Source organism: Triturus cristatus, chromosome 8 (assembly GCF_964204655.1).
Source record: "Triturus cristatus chromosome 8, aTriCri1.1, whole genome shotgun sequence".
NCBI classification, from domain to species: domain Eukaryota; kingdom Metazoa; phylum Chordata; class Amphibia; order Caudata; family Salamandridae; genus Triturus; species Triturus cristatus.
The window spans coordinates 243,521,581-243,542,089 of NC_140591.1; the positions used below are offsets into that span (position 1 = coordinate 243,521,581).

A 20,509-nucleotide genomic window follows, 5' to 3' on the forward strand; every position below is an offset into this window, starting at 1 on the left:
GAATTACATCTCTGACAACAATTCCTGTGAGCAGACAGACTCATGGTGTGATTCTAGGCAGAAAACGATATTTGATTGGCAATTTCAAAGAACATTTACTACTGTGGTAGAGCAAGTGATAATTACTGTAACAGCCTGACACATTTTCCTTATAGTTTAGAGAGGCAGAAAAGAGCACATGTCCTAACAGCTACTTGAGACCATGAGCATGTGGAACCTTGGTGAGATATTAGACTAGAGCAAAGGAAATGAGCCTTGGTGACGTTGAATGTGTTAGCGTTACACACTGCTATCTGAAATACCACACAGTGCTGAATAGTAAGCATGGGAGTGCAGGAAAATCAGCTGCCTGTGTGCTAAGAGTGTGCTTCTGGAGACTGTGTATTGTCAGGTGCAAGAGAGATCTGCATGGACGCTTGCACAACTGCATGAAGACTGCAGAGATGTATGTAAGAGTACATGTGTGGTAAGGGTTAATTGGAGTTTTGAACATGTAGGAACTACCTCACCCATTGCAGGAGTGGAAGGAAAATCTACCACGTTGATTTCAAATGTGTTAGCATTTGCCTCTCATTTGTGAGATAGTGATTGTGCTGAATGCTAACCATCACAGTTCAAGAAAACAAGCTGCCCCTTTCCTGCGAGTGCAAGTCTTACAGAACAAGAGCAACACGAATTAAATCTCTGACAACAATTCCTGTGTGCAGACAGACTCATGGTGTGATTCTAGGCAGAAAACTATATTTGACTGGCAATTTCAAAGAACATTTACTACTGTGGTAGAGCAAGTGATAATTACCGTAACAGCCTGACACATTTTCCTTATAGTTTAGAGAGGCACAAAAGAGCACATGTCCTAACAGCTACTTGAGACCATGAGCATGTGGAACCTGGGTGAGTGATTAGACTAGAGCAAAGGAAATGAGCCTTGGTGAAGTTGAATGAGTTAGCGTTACACACTGCTATCTGAAATACCACACAGTGCTGCATAGTAAGCATGGGAGTGCAGGAGAAGCAGCTGGCTGTGTGCTAAGAGTGTGTTTCTGGAGACTCTGTATTGTCAGGTTCAAGAGAGATCTGCATGGACGCTTGCACAACTGCATGAAGACTGCAGAGATGTATGTAAGACTACATGTGTGGTAAGGGTTAATTGGAGTTTTGAACATGTAGGAACTACCTCACCCATTGCAGGAGTGGAAGGAAAATCTACCATGTTGATTTCAAATGTGTTAGCATTAGCCTCTCATTTGTGAGATAGTGATGTGTGCTGAATGCTAGCCATCACAGTTCAAGAAAACAAGCTGCCCCTTTCCTGCGAGTGCAAGTCTTACAGAACAAGAGCAACACAAATTAAATCTCTGACAACAATTCCTGTGTGCAGACAGACTCATGGTGTGATTCTAGGCAGAAAACGATATTTAATTGGCAATTTCAAAGCACATTTACTACTGTGGTAGAGCAAGTGATAATTACTGTAACAGCCTGACACATTTTCCTTATAGTTTATAGAAGCAGAAAAGAGCACATGTCCTAACAGCTACTTGAGACCATGAGCATGTGGAACCTGGGTGAGTGATTAGACTAGAGCAAAGGAAATGAGCCTTGGTGACGTTGAATGTGTTAGCGTTACACACTGCTATCTGAAATACCACACAGTGCTGAATAGTAAGCATGGGAGTGCAGGAAAATCAGCTGCCTGTGTGCTAAGAGTGTGCTTCTGGAGACTGTGTATTGTCAGGTGCAAGAGAGATCTGCATGGACGCTTGCACAACTGCATGAAGACTGCAGAGATGTTTGTAAGAGTACATGTGTGGTTATGGTTAATTGGAGTTTTGAACATGTGGGAACTACCTCACCCATTGCAGGAGTGGAAGGAAAATCTACCATGTTGATTTCAAATGTGTTAGCATTTGCCTCTCATTTGTGAGATATTGATTTGTGCTGAATGCTAACCATCACAGTTCAAGAAAACAAGCTGCCCCTTTCCTGCGAGTCCAAGTCTTACAGAACAAGAGCAACACAAATTAAATCTCTGACAACAATTCCTTTGTGCACACAGACTCATGATGTGATTCTAGGCACAAAACAGTATTCCTGAATGATACCAGTACACCTTAACTTATGGTGAAGACATACTCCATAATATCTTACAAGTTCAAGGCAGTTAAATATCTTCCAAAACATAAAATGTAAAACACAACTTTAAAAGAAGAAACACATTTCTATTATTTATATCAAAATGCACCACATACATCCCCTCTCAAATTCATAACTCACATTTAAAAGTAGTTAGTTGAGAAAGAAATGTGGCACTCACACAGCAGATTATCAGAGCCAGAATCTCTGACCTGTTCACCTCTCACCAGAACCAGTAAATGGCAAACTTTCCCTCTCTTTTTTCACACATATACATGTTAACTTCAAATTACATTGCTTCCCACATTTTTTCAAATGGAAGCACACATTTCTATTGTTTGCAAATTTCAACCCTTTCCAAATGATTCCTACCCCCAAAATGACTTCTGCCTTCTAGCATAGAAACAGGTCATGGAACACTGGTGTGAGCAGAGAGGTCAGAAGTTCAGCACACAATGTTTCTAATCCAAAGAGCAAGAGTGCTTGACTTTTCAAACCTAACAGCAAATCCAAAGTAATGTTCTGTGGGAACACATTTTTCTGAACCAATACAAAACATGCTTGTAAAAATGTAAACATACAGCCTAGTTTTTAGTGTAGAATGGTGTGAAACAGCCAATGATTTCTTTTTATTTAAAAAAAAGTATTTTACAACTATCTTTCTTTTCATATTGCCATTCTACTGAAAGACACCTTCTGAGTGCATCCAGATCTCATTGAAAGATGTTCACAGTGTGGATTGTAGGTCATAGCTATGTCTTCTGGAGTGAAAAGTGTGCAGAAAAAAGAGGTATTGTGAAAGTCCTTGCTTTGCCAAATGTAGACATTAAATGGATTGGTCAGAGAGGGTTAAAGTGGCACCAATTAATGCCTTTGGTGAAATCCTTTCTACATCTCCCACAGCCTAACCTTATAATTGTGCACTGTGGTGGAAATGACCTGGGCACTTTAACTGGGGTAGGTCTGGAAATGCTTGTTAAGGACACCTTTGTGCAATTTATGTCACTTTTTCCACAAACTACCTTTGTATATTCTAATATATGCCAAAGGCAAAAGTGGAACTGGTCCAACCAATATTGTCCGCAGATTGAGAAAGCAAGAAAGCACGTCAATAAGTCTGTTTCTGCTTTCCTCAGAGACTATGGTTTGGGTTCTATATACCACAACAACTTGCGTTACAACATGCAAGGCATTTATAGAGGAGACGGTGTACATTTCACAGATGAAGGAAACAGAGTCTTCCTCTTGAACTTTAGACTGTGCATCGGTACTTACTTGTAGGTACCAAAAAACACTCAATGAACACAACAGCTCTTTTTAGAGCCAACCAACATCTAAACTCTTACACTTGATTTTTAATTCTATTTTTTTTACGAATTTTTTGCCGCCGTGCGCGCACCGTGCGCGCACCCCGCGAATTTTTGAAAAAAAATTTAAAAAAAAATTCACCCTTCAGGATCCTCCAGGGACCCCCTGACAAAGGCTAGAGGGTCAGGAACTCTCTACCCTGCCCCCTTTTCACGTTCTCCACCTTTCTTTTAAATGGAAACACACATTTCTATTGGTTGCAAATTTCAACCCTTTCCAAATGATTCCTACCCCCAAAATGACTTCTGCCTGCTAGCATAGCAACAGATCATGGAACACTGGTGTGAGCAGAGAGGTCAGAAGTTCAGCACACAATGTTTCTAATCCAAAGAGCAAGATTGCTTGACTTTTCAAACCTAACAGCAAATCCAAAGTAATGTTCTGTGGGAACACATTTTTCTGAACCAATACAAAACATGCTTTTAAAAATGTAAACATACAGCCTAGTTTTTAGTGTTGAATGGTCTGAAACAGCCAATGAGTTCTTTTTATTAAAAAAAAGTTTGTAAGCCTCCATTTTACAACTTTCTTTCTTTTCATATTGCCATTCTACTGAAAGACACCTTCGGAGTGCATCCAGGTCTCCTCCTCACTCCCTGAAGTAGACTGCTGTTCTGCCATTTTCAAGTAAAATTGATAGCTGTTCAGCTCCTTGTCCCAGGAAATAAGAAGAAATAGTGAGGGGAGTGGGTGTGGTGTTTGAAGATTCTGGAACAGAAACTACTATGAACCAATGCTTCTGAGTGCATCCAGATCTCCTCCTCACTCCCTGAAGTAGACTGCTGTTCTGCCATTTTCAAGTAAAATTGATACCTGTGCAGCTCCTTTTCCCAGGAAATAAGAAGAAATAGTGAGGGGAGTGGCAAGGCATTTATAGAGGAGACGGTGTACATTTCACAGATGAAGGGAACAGAGTCTTCCTCTTGAACTAAAGACTCTGCATCGGTACTTACTTATAGGTACCAAAAAACACTCAATGAACACAACGGCTCTTTTGAGAGCCAACCAACATCTAAACACTTACACTTGATTTTTAATTCTATTTTTTTTTATTTTTTTGCCGCCTTGCGCGCACCGTGCGCGCACCATGCGCGCACCCCGCGAATTTTTGAAAAAAAATAAAATGTTTTTTTAACCCTTCGGGGTCCTTCAGGGACCCCCTGACAAAGGCTAGGGGGTCAGGAACTCTCTACCCTGCCCCCTTTTCACGTTCTCCACCTTTGTTTTTCACTGCCACACACAAAATGGCGTCCGACACTTCCTGATTTCGACCGATTCGAATGTTGACTGACATCTAACCACCAATCAAAATTACGCTCGCGCACGGCACCGTGCGCGCCTATAGATATTTATGTACTTTTAACTGCAATTTTCTCAGGAACTACTGAACTGATTGACACCATATATGCAAAAGGCACATGCCTGACCTGAGGACTACCTCTTTGCCAAATTTCAAGTAATTCTGTTCAGCCGTTCGGGCTGTACCTTCGACTAAGGGTCCTATGGGAAAATGCATGGGGAAAACGCGTTTTGGGACCCCCTTTTTTCTCAGCCTCCGCTTGACGAATCACCCCGAGACTTTCTGGGTAGGAGCTGAGTGGAGCGCCCCATTAGTTTTGAAAATTTCGCAAGGATTTGTCAACCGGTGCCAAAGTTATTCAAAATAGAATTTTCAGATTTCCTATGGGAACTCGGTCCTAACTATAACTATCTACTGGCGTCCGCCAGTAGATAATTTTTACATATATATATATATATATATATATATATATATATATATATATATATATATAGCGTTTAGTGCTTAAGTTCTGTCCCATCCCTACCTACCTGATACGGATACCTTTGATTGGTGCGATTATATCAATTGAATTCTTTACCTCTGAAAGCTATCTTTTCAGGCATTTATAGATGCTTTTCAAAACAACAGGCAAGAAGGCTTGTGTATATGATTTATGTTGTCCATTGTCTACAGTATGCATAGCTATTAGGGACAGGACAACTAGACTAAATACATTGCAGAATATGGGGCCAAGATATCCCCTGATAGTGCTTACCCATGACAGCTGAAACATGTTAATGTATAGCAGGGTGTAGGGGAACTTTATCCTCTTGAACACCCGCCTCCACTATGTTTAAGTTTTAACTATACTGAAGGCACTCAGTATTTAAGGGATACTGGCTTGTCCTTCAAGTATTTTTATTCTTATCCATAGACCCAGTCAGATAAATATCAAAAGAGCTCCCAGGGAATTGGTCGAGCCCATCGTGGTTTACAGGGAGGAGGATGAACCCCAGTGATGAAGCATGACAGTAATAGACTCAAATTTCCCGTGCAGAAAAAACATAATGAGAATGAGAAACCAAGGTACAGAATGTTGACAAGTACAGTGCAAAAGGGTCTTACAACCCTAAAACCATTGAAATATTACAACTTTAGGCTAGACCAACGTAGTGTATGTCAAAAGGAAAGAGTCTGCATGAATTTGTAGGGTTAGGCTCCTAAACCCATCAAAAAGAAAAATGTGGCATGACCAACAATATTAAAATAACCCCCACTAAGCTTCATTATATCCGTTTTTTTGCTCACATATCCTTCAAGGATAGCTCAAATCCTGGCATTTTTTAGGTCTGGCTTGTAGATAGCTTTAGCTTTATTGGCAACCTTATGTAGCCAACAAAAAATCATAACTAAAATATAGATTAATATATACAGACACAGAAGGGCTGTGGGACAGCCTTTTTCATCCATTAGTCTTTTCAACTCCTATTCACGTTTTTCCCACAGCTGCATAAATCACAGGCAACTGGGTCAGCCCATGAAACCATGAGTGACAGCATTTTACTCGATCACATGTTCACCGCCACCTAAAATGGTTTGCACTTCAGCTTTGTATTGGTGAGCCAATGCCAATTCTAGCTGTAGTGGGCCCATGCCAACATATCCTTTTCTTTTTGACAACATGAACTATGTTTTTATTTTATTTGAAACTACCCCAGCCTTCTAGTAAACACACTAGGGCATAACAGAGGCCCATGTGGTGCAGAGGGCCCACCAACCTTTTCGGGGGCCCCCATTTAGCCCAGGACCTATGTATAATTGTGAGATATGGGGGACTCAGTGGCTACTCATCATGGTCTGCTGGAAGGCCCATCATTTTGAAAACACCCATAATGTTCTATTTCAGCTATATGTGATGGATTTTTAGGTCAAGCATTCGAGATCTCTTGCATATATGTGTATGTACTTTGTGGGCTCTGGAGATCAGCCCTAGGACTTGTCTGCTTCCGCTTAGGGACTTTTTTTTCTGTTCAACTGCATCTTTCTAACTGTCTTGATAGAAAACGACCAGTAGAGGTCAGTAAAATACCAAAATTGCTTTCTGCTTGTTCAACTGCCTCTATTTACCTTTCTTGATAGAAAACGGCCACTAGAGATGAGTAAAATACCAGATTTGCTTTCTGCTAACGGATTCTTTTTTAAAATTTTCTAGCAACTACCTCTATTTAACTTTCTTGATAGAAAACGACCAGCAGAGTTTAGTTAAATACCAGAATCACTTTAGCATTCTCTCGATTCCAGTCCATAGAAATTGTCTTCCTCGAGCACACATAGCCAATAATATTTTTTTCAAATCTTGCATTTTCTGTGATATGATCACCGAAGGCCCTGATTTTATATTAAAAACATAGCTTTGGACTATACCACTTCTCACTGATAAGAAATATTTCTCTCCATGTCTTCCCATACCTGGTGTGTCACGCAGTTTGGTGCTTACTTTCCCTCCATGTTAAAGAACAGTAGATGTGTCAGCACCCAGGCTAATGCGCTGCATAGCTAAATACATATAAGGTCCCAAAGGCGAGACTAATTGCATTGTGAATGCTTGTTTTTTTTTTACTGCAACTATATAGCAGCCACGCTCATGGGGTAGAACCACTCCAGTTTGACAAGGCAAGGCCTATTGGTTTTGCTTCTTTAGTATTCATTGAGGTAACAAGCTGAGTCCTTCAGTCTGCAGAAATGAAGTGTGATTTTAAGATGTGGAATGCAAATAGGAACCTTTTGTAGGGCTTGCTCATGTTTAGCGGGCACAAATTATTGTTGAAGCTCAGAAAGTAAAATATATATGTGTGCTTTTATATTTAGTTACAATGTATTCATTTGATCTTACATCAAAGAAAACTTCACACTTACTTAATCTGTGCCTGGGACACTTAGAAGAACCCACTCTGACAGTAAAGATTCCAGTCAGTAATTAACTCCTTTTTTGCTTTTTTCTAATATTTTTCTATGTTTGCCGTAATGCAAACATTTCTTTTTATTTCAGAAATAATAAACATATGGCATAACATTAAAGCGCTACAAGAACACTGTGCACTGTACAAATTACAACGGCCCTGCACAACCTGCAATTGTTTCCAGTTAGTAAAGAAACCTTTTAAGGGAAGCTATGTAGTCTACAGGTCATTCTAGACCCAGGTCCCCCCCACTCAAAAACCTGTTTGAGTGCTACAGCCTAGAGAGAATGATCAGATAGGCCCATTCTGACCTCACTGGCCTCAGTTTAAGAGCCATTGGGATGAAGTGATCACACAGACCTCCTTGCTTGCCGTGCAAAAAACTGCTTTTTTTTTACAATTCGCAAGCACTGTACCTAGTCCTTCAGCTGAGCCACACAGTCTTCCCTGTCAACTGGTCTAATACAAAGTTCTAAACAGCCTGCCTCCCTTGAGTAATTCTCACCACAATATCCCACACCCCAAACACTTCTGTACTGCACACAACCTTTGAAATGTCATAAGTCCTTGTCGTCCTCACACCTTAACTAACATAAATCACTTTGTGGTCCTCGCACCAGAACTCATATTAACCACCTTGTGGTTTTCACACCAGAACCCACAATAACAATCTTGTCGAACTAAACCACTCATTATATCAGGCCCACGTTTTTGCCCCAAATCTTGTCTCCATTGTTTTTCTTACCCCTATAATTCTCAAAATTAGTTGAACACTTGGCCCTCCTCCACTGCTACAAAATCCGTCTGCCAAGGTGTCCTTTCTGTCCCCCCCACCAACTCAGATCTTCTTGCAATCATTCATCAACCCTTCAAAGGACTTGTCAACCCTTCAAAATATAGGTTATTGCCCTGCTCAGGCAAATGCACATTATCGTGCTTGAACAAGTGCGTTATCTCAAACAGAATGCTCTTGTGTGCTTTCATCCAGTCCCCTCTCATCTTGTAAAAAACAGTAATACCCTATTTACCTTCTTCCTAGCTCTGTTTATTAAACCTCCACACCCTCCTAGGCAACAGCCTGCTCCAGAACACATCCGTGGAAACCCAGCTGACCTTCAGCATTTCCAAGTCCCACTTAATGGACTTCAGCAATTCCAACCTAGTGGATTTTACCAAGGTATTCTCCCCCAAGTGAATTCTTAACACATAGGTCTTGTCCCATGCTGCCTTGTACTCTTTTGACGCCTGCACCAGTTGACCCCAAAGCATCCTACCAAGGCCATACCCATTGACTTTGGCACCATCTATTTCCAGCCCTGCCGGTTTTCTCCAAATTGTCTCTTGGCCTGCACTCCAGCCCAATTTACCAAACAATGCTTGCAGATCCCAATATTCCCCAGTAAGACTCCATACAAGGAGCATCTGTCAATAAAACATTAGTTCAGGTCTTACTGAACATATTTCCATACTCAATTGGTCCTCCATCTCCCCAAACCCATCAGTCTGTCCTCCCCCATCCACAGATGCCAGTATCCGGAATGAGTCAATGCCAAAGACCCATGCCGGCAAGTCTGAAGCCTGTAAGCATCGTCTCAACACTCCCAGCCCTTGCCCTGAGTTTACTGCAGTGTGGTGCCTGTGCAGGAAAATGGAGCTCCAAATAGGTCAGTAACTGCAACTATGGGCATACCAGTGACTCCCATAAATAGTGTTGTTGCACCACTGCCCTCTTTCCCTTCTGATCAGTCTTGGACCTCCTCAAATGTATGCCCAAACCATTTGCCCTCCACACCAGGGCTGCCAGCAGTATTCCTGCACTGCTTGTCTCACCTACTAACTCCGAAACGCTGAAGGATCCGAAGAGCATCAGACAGAATATCAATCTGAAGAGCTGTGCCTCTTGGGTGAAAACTCAGGTGCCTGCTCCACTATTGTCATCAGGGCTATGATCGAAATTTTGCACCTTACCTGAGGTACCTTGCCATGTAGTCAGGATCAGCCATCTAACATTCTCTGACCTAGCTCTCCATCACATGGTGTCTTCCTGTAGAATGCAATACCTGCCAGCTGGACCCTTACAGTAATCACAGGTACCCATTCTCTATGCGTGCCAATAGGAATTCGAGCACATCCTCTACTCTCATCCATAACCCCATCCTGCTGTTGTCACACCATCTGGCACCCAATGCTATGAACTTCTTCTAACCTTCCTCTAATCTTGCCGGTATGTCCTCCTCGTTGACTCCCCTGGTGAATATTCGACTAGCATGTACTCTTTCAGAGCCCGATGTCCCACAACTCTTCCAGAAAGCGAAGGCTTTCTTTTGCCGCATACGAGGCCAAATCATGGAACTTCTCCCACTTTGAACAACAAAGTGCATCGGCCATTCCATTATCCAGACTCACGATGTGTCTAGCTCGAAACAAGATGTTCATCTCCAAGCATGGCAGGACCGATTCTCTCAGTGTCTTCAACACCCAAGCATCAGAAGCACTACCTGTATCACAGCTGCATTAGCCGACACAAACTTCACTCTCCTGTTTCTATAAAGGCAATACTTGGCCCTTTGTCTCACCTAGCTTGGGGTCAGCTCTATGCGCACAAGTACCTCTCCCAGAACACAGCAAAATCCTTCAATCCTAAGGCATCTGAAAAATCTCCACTTTCCATTTCATTAGGCCCTTTCGCAGCCACATTGTAACTCCATTATACCCCCCTCAGAATTGCACCCAGACCAACAATTCATCCCTCACTTGGTTGGATAAACAAATCTTATCACATATGCAATAGTCCTGCAAAAAGCGCACATGTGGGCCACTACTCTACATGAGAAATGCAAATGACCCAACACCTTTTGTGCCAGATGCAGCCCACACTTCTTTCACCACAGCTGCAAATAAATCAGCACATTCAACGTGTCATTTGGCAGCCACAACAACATTCACCACTGCGTACCCACACTCACTTTACTAGCAAGACGTCATCCAAGTAACGAAGAACCTGCTCTGATGTCACTACTGTGCAAAACACCCATTTTAGGAAGGTGAGAAGTTTCTCAAACACACACATACAACCAAACATCCCAACAGCATGCACTTATCCACAAAGCAGCACCCACAAACTGTATTCCCAACAAGTGGAATTCATCCAGGTATACCAGCAGAATGCAAAAGGCCAAATTGATATCTGTCTTGCTCATTTCTTCACCAGCCCCTTGCCTTTGCACTAACTGAACGGTTGTGTCTACGCTAGCATGACATTGAACACCCCACCTGGTCAATGAAGTTCTTTACAGATCCCCCTTCCATCCATGACAGACAGTATATCAGCCTGCACTCTGCAAGGGCATTCTTTGGTACCAGCGCTAGTGGGGATATCATCAAATTCTCAATGCTAGGAATGGGAATGAACCCGCCATCCTCCCTTGACTCACTTACTTTCCCACCTTCTCCTGAGCAGATCCTCCATGTCTTTGCAGGACTTGTCTACATGTTAACCCACCCGGGCACTCGGATAAGGTATAGCAAAAACCAAAATGAATGTCTTACCATAATAAAGAAAGCCGCTCCAGCACCATCAACCATGGTAGCATTACCCCCATCAAACTGGAGTATCTGCCCTTTATTGCCACTATTCGCAATCTTCCCAAGCGTGTCCTGGAGCAATCCATCCGAAAGTGCCTGCCGCCTCGCTTGGAACAGTCATGGCAAAACTTGTAGGGGCAGCTATAACTGGTTCTGTTGTTAAAATTTCTGAGGGCCCCCATGGAGGGCTGCTTGCCCTTACCCCACCCTGATCTGGATGGGCCAACTCGTAAAGGGCTGCTAAGGTATTGGCAATCAGTTTGTCAAATGTGCTATTTGCAGTGGTCTCGTAGGTGTCATATATCATGGCAAAAGCTCCGGGTCAATGCCCCCCAAGATTTTACCGGTGTGGTGCACTTCTGCACATCATATAATCACACAAATCCCCCGAATCTAATACTTGCTGTTCTAATGACTTCCATATACTTCAACAAGGCCACACTCTGCTCTGGGACTTTTGAGGGATGATGCTGGTGAATAAACTGAATGCCATCATCCAGGTATCCAAGTTAATGGGCACCATAGGCCTCTTAGCCAGCTCCTCTTTTCTGCTTTAGAGCCTGCTTTGATTACTGTTTCTCAATTCAGCAATTTAAACAAGTCAAATCACTCATTTGCCCAAAGCTTAACCATGGTTGCCATCATGAAGTGACCCCTTGAGAGGTCCCCAATAACCATATACGACAGTACCACATCACTCGCCTTTACCATTGATGCAGCCCACACAACACCACTTTTAGGGCATCCTCCATGTGCTTTGTCCCTATCCCCCTTGCTGCACCGACCGTTATGAATGAGCCACATCCCCCCCCCCCTCTGTTGAGTCCTGTCCATGCACCACATCACCCAATGATCCCTGCACTCATGCCCTGGTTCCCCACTTCTCCTTTTCACTATGCCACCAGAACCCGCACCCATGATTTCCACTATGCCTTCTACATCCTCTCGAAGTCCCTTCACCAGAAAGGTCCCCAGACCTGGCAAACCCAGACACCCTGTTCTATCTCCCTTCCCCCCCATGAGTCTGCCAAATCCTCATCGTACTCACCTGCTGGCCCTTCTCTGCTGGCCATTTCCCAAAAGGTGATCCACTTCATGCCATTCCTGTGCATTCCTCAGGCCCTGACATCCACCTCTCATGCTTAGGTTACCCTTCCTACTGTCAAAGGACTCATTCTCCACCTACCCCCCCAGAGTATGACGACAGCTGTCCTGAGCATGAGCAAGGCCAGTATTCAACACCTCTCCTTCTTAAGAGTGGACCCAACTACCCAGCCATCACCATCCACACCAGACAGATTCCCATCCATAGTATAAAACATCCTGTGGCCCTTTGCCACTCCCCTGCCACGCTCCTCTTTAGGCACTGCCGGTTCCATGATCCTTACTATGACTGATCTGGGAGTAGCCCTGTTCTTCATCACCTGTACAGACTTATTTGCCTCCCCACTCCTCACCTGCGGTCTGTATAGCCTTTCCCTGGTCACCAGGGCCCTGTCCTAATGTCGACCCACGTAGCCTGCTGCCAGTCACCCGCACCATCCCTGAACCTTGCATCTACCACTTGTCAATGCCTGTCCTGAAGAAGTGGTGCTGAAAAGTCTCCAGCTCCCGACCCCCCACTCAGCCCCAGCACTTCCCATAGGGATCCTCAGTGGTACTAGCAGCATTAGCAACTCTCTCGTCCACCAGGGAGAAAAACCATGATGACCTAGACTGTTGTTGGGCCCCCACACTGGCATGTTCATCTCGCTAGGCTCCCCAGATGCCTTCACCCTAGGGAGGTACCCACTGGGAGCCTCACACCAGATTTACTGTGTGATGCCACCAAAGGAGTGCCCCAGTGATGACCGATACAGGGGACAGCTAGCTCTGCTCTTTCCCTTCCTGTTTACTCAGCCCTGGATCATCCAGAACCCCTCCTCTAATATCTGTTTGCCCAAAGACTGGCGTTTCTGTCCTTCTACAGAGCAACAGAGGTGGGGGGTTGCAGTACACCTTCCCACCTTTGGTCAACTGTGCTTCTCCTATGCCTTGGGGTCGCACCGTAGGCCAAACTCCCTTCTGAATGTGGAGGCAGAGCAATGGGTGCGGCCGTGGGTGGCTCGACCATCTCCAAGTGATCGATGCAAGAGGGAAGCTGCCCCACCGCTTCCGAAAATCGTGAAGGTGCGCTGAATTTTGAGGTCTGTGGGGGCGATAGTAGCCAACTAATGGACCGAAGTGCCAAAAATCAATGCCAACCTGGCAGAATAATCGATGTTGCCCTTAAAAGTGTAAAACTTCTGCCACCTGCATCCCAATTTAGGACTTCCGATAATTGCATCACAAAAGTGGGAGCTCAAGGGATTGCTTACACTCAGTGGTGAGTGCACAGGAAGTGTGTTTATCGCCATAGGTACTGATGCTATGTGGGCGCTCCTATGGCCACCACACCACCACGTGATTCTGCCCCATCCTCCCAACCCCCTCCCCCCAGCATGAAGCTCACTGTGCTGCCTGCGCTGTTGGCCCAGATTGGTGGCAGAGGTGTTTCTGTTCGAAATGTTCATGTGCAAGTAAATAACTAAATAAATAAATAAATAACATTTCAACAAGTAAGAAAGTACATTTTTATTGTGCGGTTCATAAAAAAGAATTACAAAGATATGAGACATATTCTATGAATTTTCATAGTTTAAACTGTGCTATAAGCAATTATGCATAAAAGACAAAATTAGTTCTGCCAATTACATTAGAGATATAATATAAAAATATTAAAGTTATCTAAAAAACGTATCTGATTATGGCATCCTCTGGCAATGTTGCGTTTAAATTATTGCTAAAACTTTCGATGTGTGATGCAGATATGGGGAGCAGTCTTCCAATACACATCAGACTCAAGACTAACCTGCTTTACTTTTGTAAATATCTAGAATCCTTGCTATGTAACTATCGCACTCTTTTGAGACGCCTGCTGAAAGTGAGGATGCTTGGAAGCCTTTCTGGTTGGAGTGGGACAGAAATACTTAGGGCCTTATTACGAGTTTGGTGGTCCTCCTGTCGGCCCGCCAAGCCTGTAGTGAGCCCGCCCGCTGGATTACGAGTGTAATCCATGGCGGGTGGGCTGTTGTGGTGTCACAGTGGTGAGCTGTTAGGCTTATAGGAGACCCTTTACAGCAGACTGCCACTGTGAAAGCGCCTGAAGCACGTTCCTGCATGGTGTGGCATGCATGCCACACTGTGCAGGAATGGGGCTTGCAATTCCAAGGGGGCACACCATGTGCCCCCCTGCATGCACACCCAGGCCTAGGAGAGGCACTTCCATGTCTGTCACCCTTTTCACTACTGGCTTACTGCCATGAAAAGGGCGGTGGAATTGAAAGTCGGAATATGCTCAGCGGTACAGCAGCCGCACCACCAGCATATTTCTGGCCATTTCCAGACCGCCGGCGCTGCGGGATTCTTGATACCGGCGGAGTCGGCAGTCTCGTGGTGGTCCGACCGCCACACTCATAATATGGCAGGTTGACCTCCACTGTGGCGGTGGTCGGACCACCACCACGAGTACAGGGGTCCTTAGACGTAAATACAGAAGATGTAGCTGGACAAAAATTTGAAACTAGTATAATACAAGCCTATTTAAAATACAATGATAAACAAAGAGTAAAACGAAAATAAAGAGGAGTGAGGCCAGGTGAAGAGTTGAGGAACCTTGTTTAATCGATCGGCATCACACTAAATCAATACGCAGTTAGTGGGGGGATGCAGTTATTCTTATTCGGGGGGGGGAAATGACTTGTCTGAAAGCATGGATTATTCACATAATTTCAAAGATAGAAAGTATGTATTTTAGATTTGTACCACAATTTCCTGAAAAAATATTTAATTTAACCACCAGTTTGAAGCGTAATGGTTTTTAAAGCAGACAGTAGATGTTGCGGTACTATCCAGTTTCTGATTTGGATGACAAAAACACTTGTTTATTAAGTTTTATACTGCGCAAACATGACTCAAAGGGGGTATCAGGGCGCTTTACAAGAGGTCAAGAAGGAAGAAACAGTAAAACAGATAAAATCTAGAGAGAAACAGGATGGGAGGGACTCAAAATGAGACAGGTGGCCATCATAGAGCCCATGCGTCCTGCTATATACAATTAAGCAGTTTGATTTAGAGCACTTTAGCAAAACATTTGCCAGAATCACACTGACCGTCGTCGCAGAGCCCAAGATGATGCAGAGTTTTTCATCTTTAGGATATAGACATTTGATATTATTACTGCACAGTTCCAGAACAACAAAGTCAGTGTAGTGTCTGCAAGGCACTTACCATCCGAAAAGCACGGGTCTCCAGAGTCGGGACCTTCCCAAAACGTTATAGGGAGGAGCACAGACCTTGGGAGGTAATACAAATTAAGTATGAAAGCCCTCACTCAACAACCTGGTTGGTGACATGCTTCATCATCGGGCTCCACTGGGTATGACCGAGTGCCATCCCAGTGTGCTACAACGCCAGGTTACTGCGGAGCGGGATTTTGTGAGGTGATAGTGAATTTGGAATTAAAAATACCCAATTGAGTCAAAAAATATATAATTTAATAGTTTTGCGAATTGGGAATGATTAAAAAGGAGTGAGGGTCAAAAAATAACAGACCGGATTCACTCCATGGCGGTCAACATGTTTCTGCCTTGGGTATGTTATACAGGCTTTCATCAGGACCAGAGTGGGAGTGTGTGAGCCCCGGAGGTATAAACGCACTAAGGTTTACCCTGCCGTGGGCTCTGATGTGAAAAAGTAAATAAACAATTCAAAATCCGCCAAGTGGTATCAAGGTGGAGAGAAACGAGTTTACTCTTAAAATGAAAAAGGACAAACAAACACAAGACAAAACATAAAAGAATTGTAAATGTGCATGGTCAATTCATTCTAAATCGCCGTAACTACTGGCACGAAAATTATTATAGTGCAAGGATGGGACTGTGCCAATAATCAGTACCTCAAGTGACAAAGGATGTGCTATCCGTGCTATACGCTTATCCAGGTACTAGTGTCAGGGGAGTACACCAGACTTCGCCTGAATAACGTGACTAGTACTCAATATCGGAACTAATCGTGAAAGTTTGCACGCTACGTGAGGATCTAGATCAAAGAGAGGGGCCGGGAACTCATTGGACATGGCCCGTGCATCAATTCTAGGAGGCAAAGATGCTTAGATGTGAAGAAATATTCTTACTAAGAGGCCAGACCGTTCGTCGCCTCAGGGATCCCGGGGTGGGGGTGCGAACAATATGGCACACCCTGAAGAGAGAAGAGAAGAAAAAGAGCGAGGCCACGAGCGGCTCAATAACCAGAACTGTGGCTTCAAAGGAGAATAAAATAATAGAAAAGAAGCAGGTAACGGGACGTTCACTTACGCCCTCGCTGTTCGGCACCCGTTGTGTACCTATGCAGCCTCGATCCGCCGGGTCCAGGAAGTGACGAGACCCGGAGCGAGCCAGGTATAAACAGGAACGTTGTGGGAGTCAGCCCAAATGTGATTGGGCAAATTCCCTGAGGCTGTGTTCTAATTGGCTGGGCCCCAGCCAATGGAGAGAGGGGAGACAAAGTACGTCAGAAGGGCTCGGCCGTAGAAACCCGAGACGCTGTCATTCGGGAAAACTTTATGTTGTATTGGGCAAACGAACATCGTTCGTGTTGAGCCTCGGAAAATAGAAAAAATGCTGAATCCGCAAATCGGAAGCAGGGAGGTAATCGAGCACATGCTAAGTGCTTCAATGTTGTAGAGTGTCAATACGAAAGATGGGAGATCAAATGTTCGTGGAACAGATGACATTGTGCAAAGAAGCCAAAACACAGGTATTTCAGAGGAGAATTATTAATCGTGTATTTCAGAGGAGAATTATTAATCGTGTACAGGGGGTCAGAAATATTACGGCCCAAAAAAAGACCTATGTACTAAATAAGTCTGCGGTGCAACAACCAAAGAAGGGACCGACCAAGATGAAAGTCATAAAGCAGGGGAAGGGTTTACATGGACTGGCAATCATAGTGAGTAATGAGATCTTCAGTCCATACTTAAAGTATGTTAACCCAAGGTATATTATCGTTCAGACCCACAAGATTAGTACCCAGACGATACACCCATCTTTGTTCCTTCTCAAAAAGGATTTTCTGAGTATTGCTGCGTGTCGTGATTTCTTCAATTATTGTCCAGTGTAGATCGTTAGTTGTATGGTTAGCAGACAGATAGTGTTCACTAAGTTTTGTAGTGACTCGCTTACATCTAATGTTGCTCCGATGTTCACCGATCCGGAGTTTCACTTTCCTCATGGTCATCCCTACATAGCGTAGACCACAGGGACAAGTGATCAGGTAGACGACATTGGATGTATTGCAATTGGTATGTCCTGTCTGGGTCCAGACCTTGCCAGGTTCCAGGTTAAGGCAGGTAGTGTGACAGGTCAAGTGACATATACTGCAGTCCGAGCATGGGAAATGGCCAGAGATCTTGGGAAGACCCCATGCTTCAGTGATGGATCTTTGAGCAGTGTTTGATTGGATGATAGGGCGTGTATGTACCAGACTATTCCGCAGACTTTGTGCTCGTTTGAATGAGAATAGAGGTTTTTCCCATCTACGGTTGTTGCTATTGATAATACGCCAGTGTTTCATGACGACTTTCTTCATAGCGTTTGACAGGGTACTGTAAGTCGTGACGCATGTGAGTGGTATGGGCATGACGTCTTTAACAGAGTCCTCTAAAAGGACTTCTCTAGGTTGGTTTCTGGCCCGTTTGTAACTTTTAGAGAGAAGAGGGACGGGGTACCCTCTGGCTGTCATTTTGGAAGTGAGATCACTGGATTGGGCCTTAAAATCTCCCAAAGAGGTACAGTTCCGCCGGAGGCGGAGGAATTGCCCGTAAGGCAAATTCTCCCTCAAAGCACGAGGATGAAAGCTCGTAAAATCAAGAAGGTTATTTCTGGATGTGGGTTTATAGTGTGTCTTCGTGTGAAGAGATCCAAATTTCTTGGTGATCACAACATCGAGAAATACGACTTCCTGGAGATCATAGGTGTACGTAAATCTTAAGTTGGGATCCAAGGTGTTGACCCACTGAAAAAAAGTTTTGAGGGCGTTGATATCGCCGTGCCAGATGAGGAGCACGTCATCTATATAGCGTCTCCATAGGCCTATGGAGGATAGATGAGGATTGGTATCAGGAAGAATAAATTTTCGTTCAAAATCATACACATACAATCCCGCTACACTGGGAGCGAAGGTACTCCCCATGGAAGTACCTGTGGATTGTAGGTATAAATGTCCCTGATATTCAAAAAAATTCCTTTTCAAGGCAAGGGTTGCACATTGAACAATGAAGTTCTTAGATGTCCTATATTCCCAAGGATGGGTATTGAGAGACTCCCCCAGGACACGGATGGTCTCATCCTGGGGGATACTAGTGTATAAGCTCTCGATGTCCAGTGTGACCAAGACCGTGTCCTCAGAACATTGAATGGTGTTTAGTAATTTAAGCAGGTCCTTAGTATCCTTAAGATACGTGGATGATTGCTGGACCAGAGGCTTGAGGAAATGGTCACAGAACCGAGATAATGGTTCCAGGAGAGAGCCAATCCCTGACACAATAGGGCGTCCAGGGGGAGGTAGTCTACCCTTGTGAATTTTGGGGATTACTGCACAGACAGGTTAAGTTTGAGATTTCATGCCTTCTCTTTCAATATCCCCACCATCTAATGGAACATATTGCCTAATAATGCAGCCCCCTTGCTTGTGTGTGCTATCACCTGGTGGATACCAATGGTGTGTGCGTGTCTTCAGTGTATGGACGAATCATTGTGGTGGGATGCCCAGGCACGTCACTCTAGGCATGGGTTATCATGACTCACAATGGCCCACAATAGACTAAAAAAAGACAGAAGGTAAAGAAAATGGAACTGAATCAGAGAACAAAAGAAAATTGCCTGTGAGTACTGCAGACCAGGTCCAGATGAGGGGCCTGCAGGTTTCGTTCATAAAAACACATCAAGAGAGAACCCAGGCCAGACTATGTTTTGGGTAATGGATTTTTTTAATGGTCTCTGTGATTAGAACTTTCTCCCACTTTACTATGTCGGTGAATCAGTAGAATGGATTTGCTACTGCCTCAGGGGGGTTGATTTGTTAAATTAATTTTTGATGTTATGGCTTTTCTGGTTCTTTACCCTCCTCGTACCCATTTATAGTTTTACGCTTTTAAGGTTTTTTTTATTTTTAATTTTCATTATTATTTCACAAGATTCATGAAATCCATCAATTGACAATACTGACACAATATGGAAGCAATTTTTCACAGGACTACTTAAATTGTTCAACATATTCAAAAGTTACAACACGTCACAACTCAATATTCTTCATTTCAGTCAAGCATCGAAACACATATCACCACACTGTCCCATAACCATCAACATCATGCTGGAAGCAAGAACTCATCCCATGCCTGGAACCTGTGTTCATCAGCCATGTTCTGCATGATGACTAGTCAACCTCATTTCACCATGAGGCACTGCACTGTCCATCTCAGTAATGTATGCCTGCGCTGAGAGTCTTCAACTTGCAGTTACACCATGTATCCACCCCCACTCTATCTAATCAACCTGAACGCCTAACTCTGCTTTTATTGTGCAGTGTCTGTTTCTAAAAAGTAATGTCTAAGAGGCTCTCAGATATCTTTAAAGTGAGAGGTACTTCGCTCAGTGATTCGTCTAAATAGTTGATGTCCTTATAATGTATAATGTCCAGGAACCACTTTTCTTTGTAGGTGGAAGCCCCCATCCAATTGCTACCATTCTCTTGGGGAACTAAAGTGACATTGCAACAAAACCGACTAGCCCTGAGCACGATTCCTTGAATTGTGTCCCAGTAAGGCCAGTAGAGGTGAGGGGTTCAGTGGAGTAGCCATCATGTTACTGAATGTTTCGAAGATCTCCTGCCAGATGTTAAGGATGGTAGAACAGTTCCATGAAAGACGACAAAAAAATCAGCTAACTGATGATGACTTCACATGCAACACGGCTCTGATACAATTCCACATCTGTGCAAACGCATTAGTGTATCATACACCCAATGAATGGATTCAGCAAGACCCCTCACCTCCAAGAGCAGCAATATCATAAGTGCTCATCTATTAATTGGAGGTTTATAT

At 43.8% G+C, this 20,509-nt stretch overlaps 1 protein-coding gene across 1 annotated transcript in view; it reads right to left on the reverse strand.

The window, feature by feature from the left end:
* The window catches only part of TRPC6 (transient receptor potential cation channel subfamily C member 6), an 833,374-nt gene that overhangs the window by 585,697 nt on the left and 227,168 nt on the right, over nucleotides 1–20,509 (reverse strand). The window lies entirely within an intron of this gene.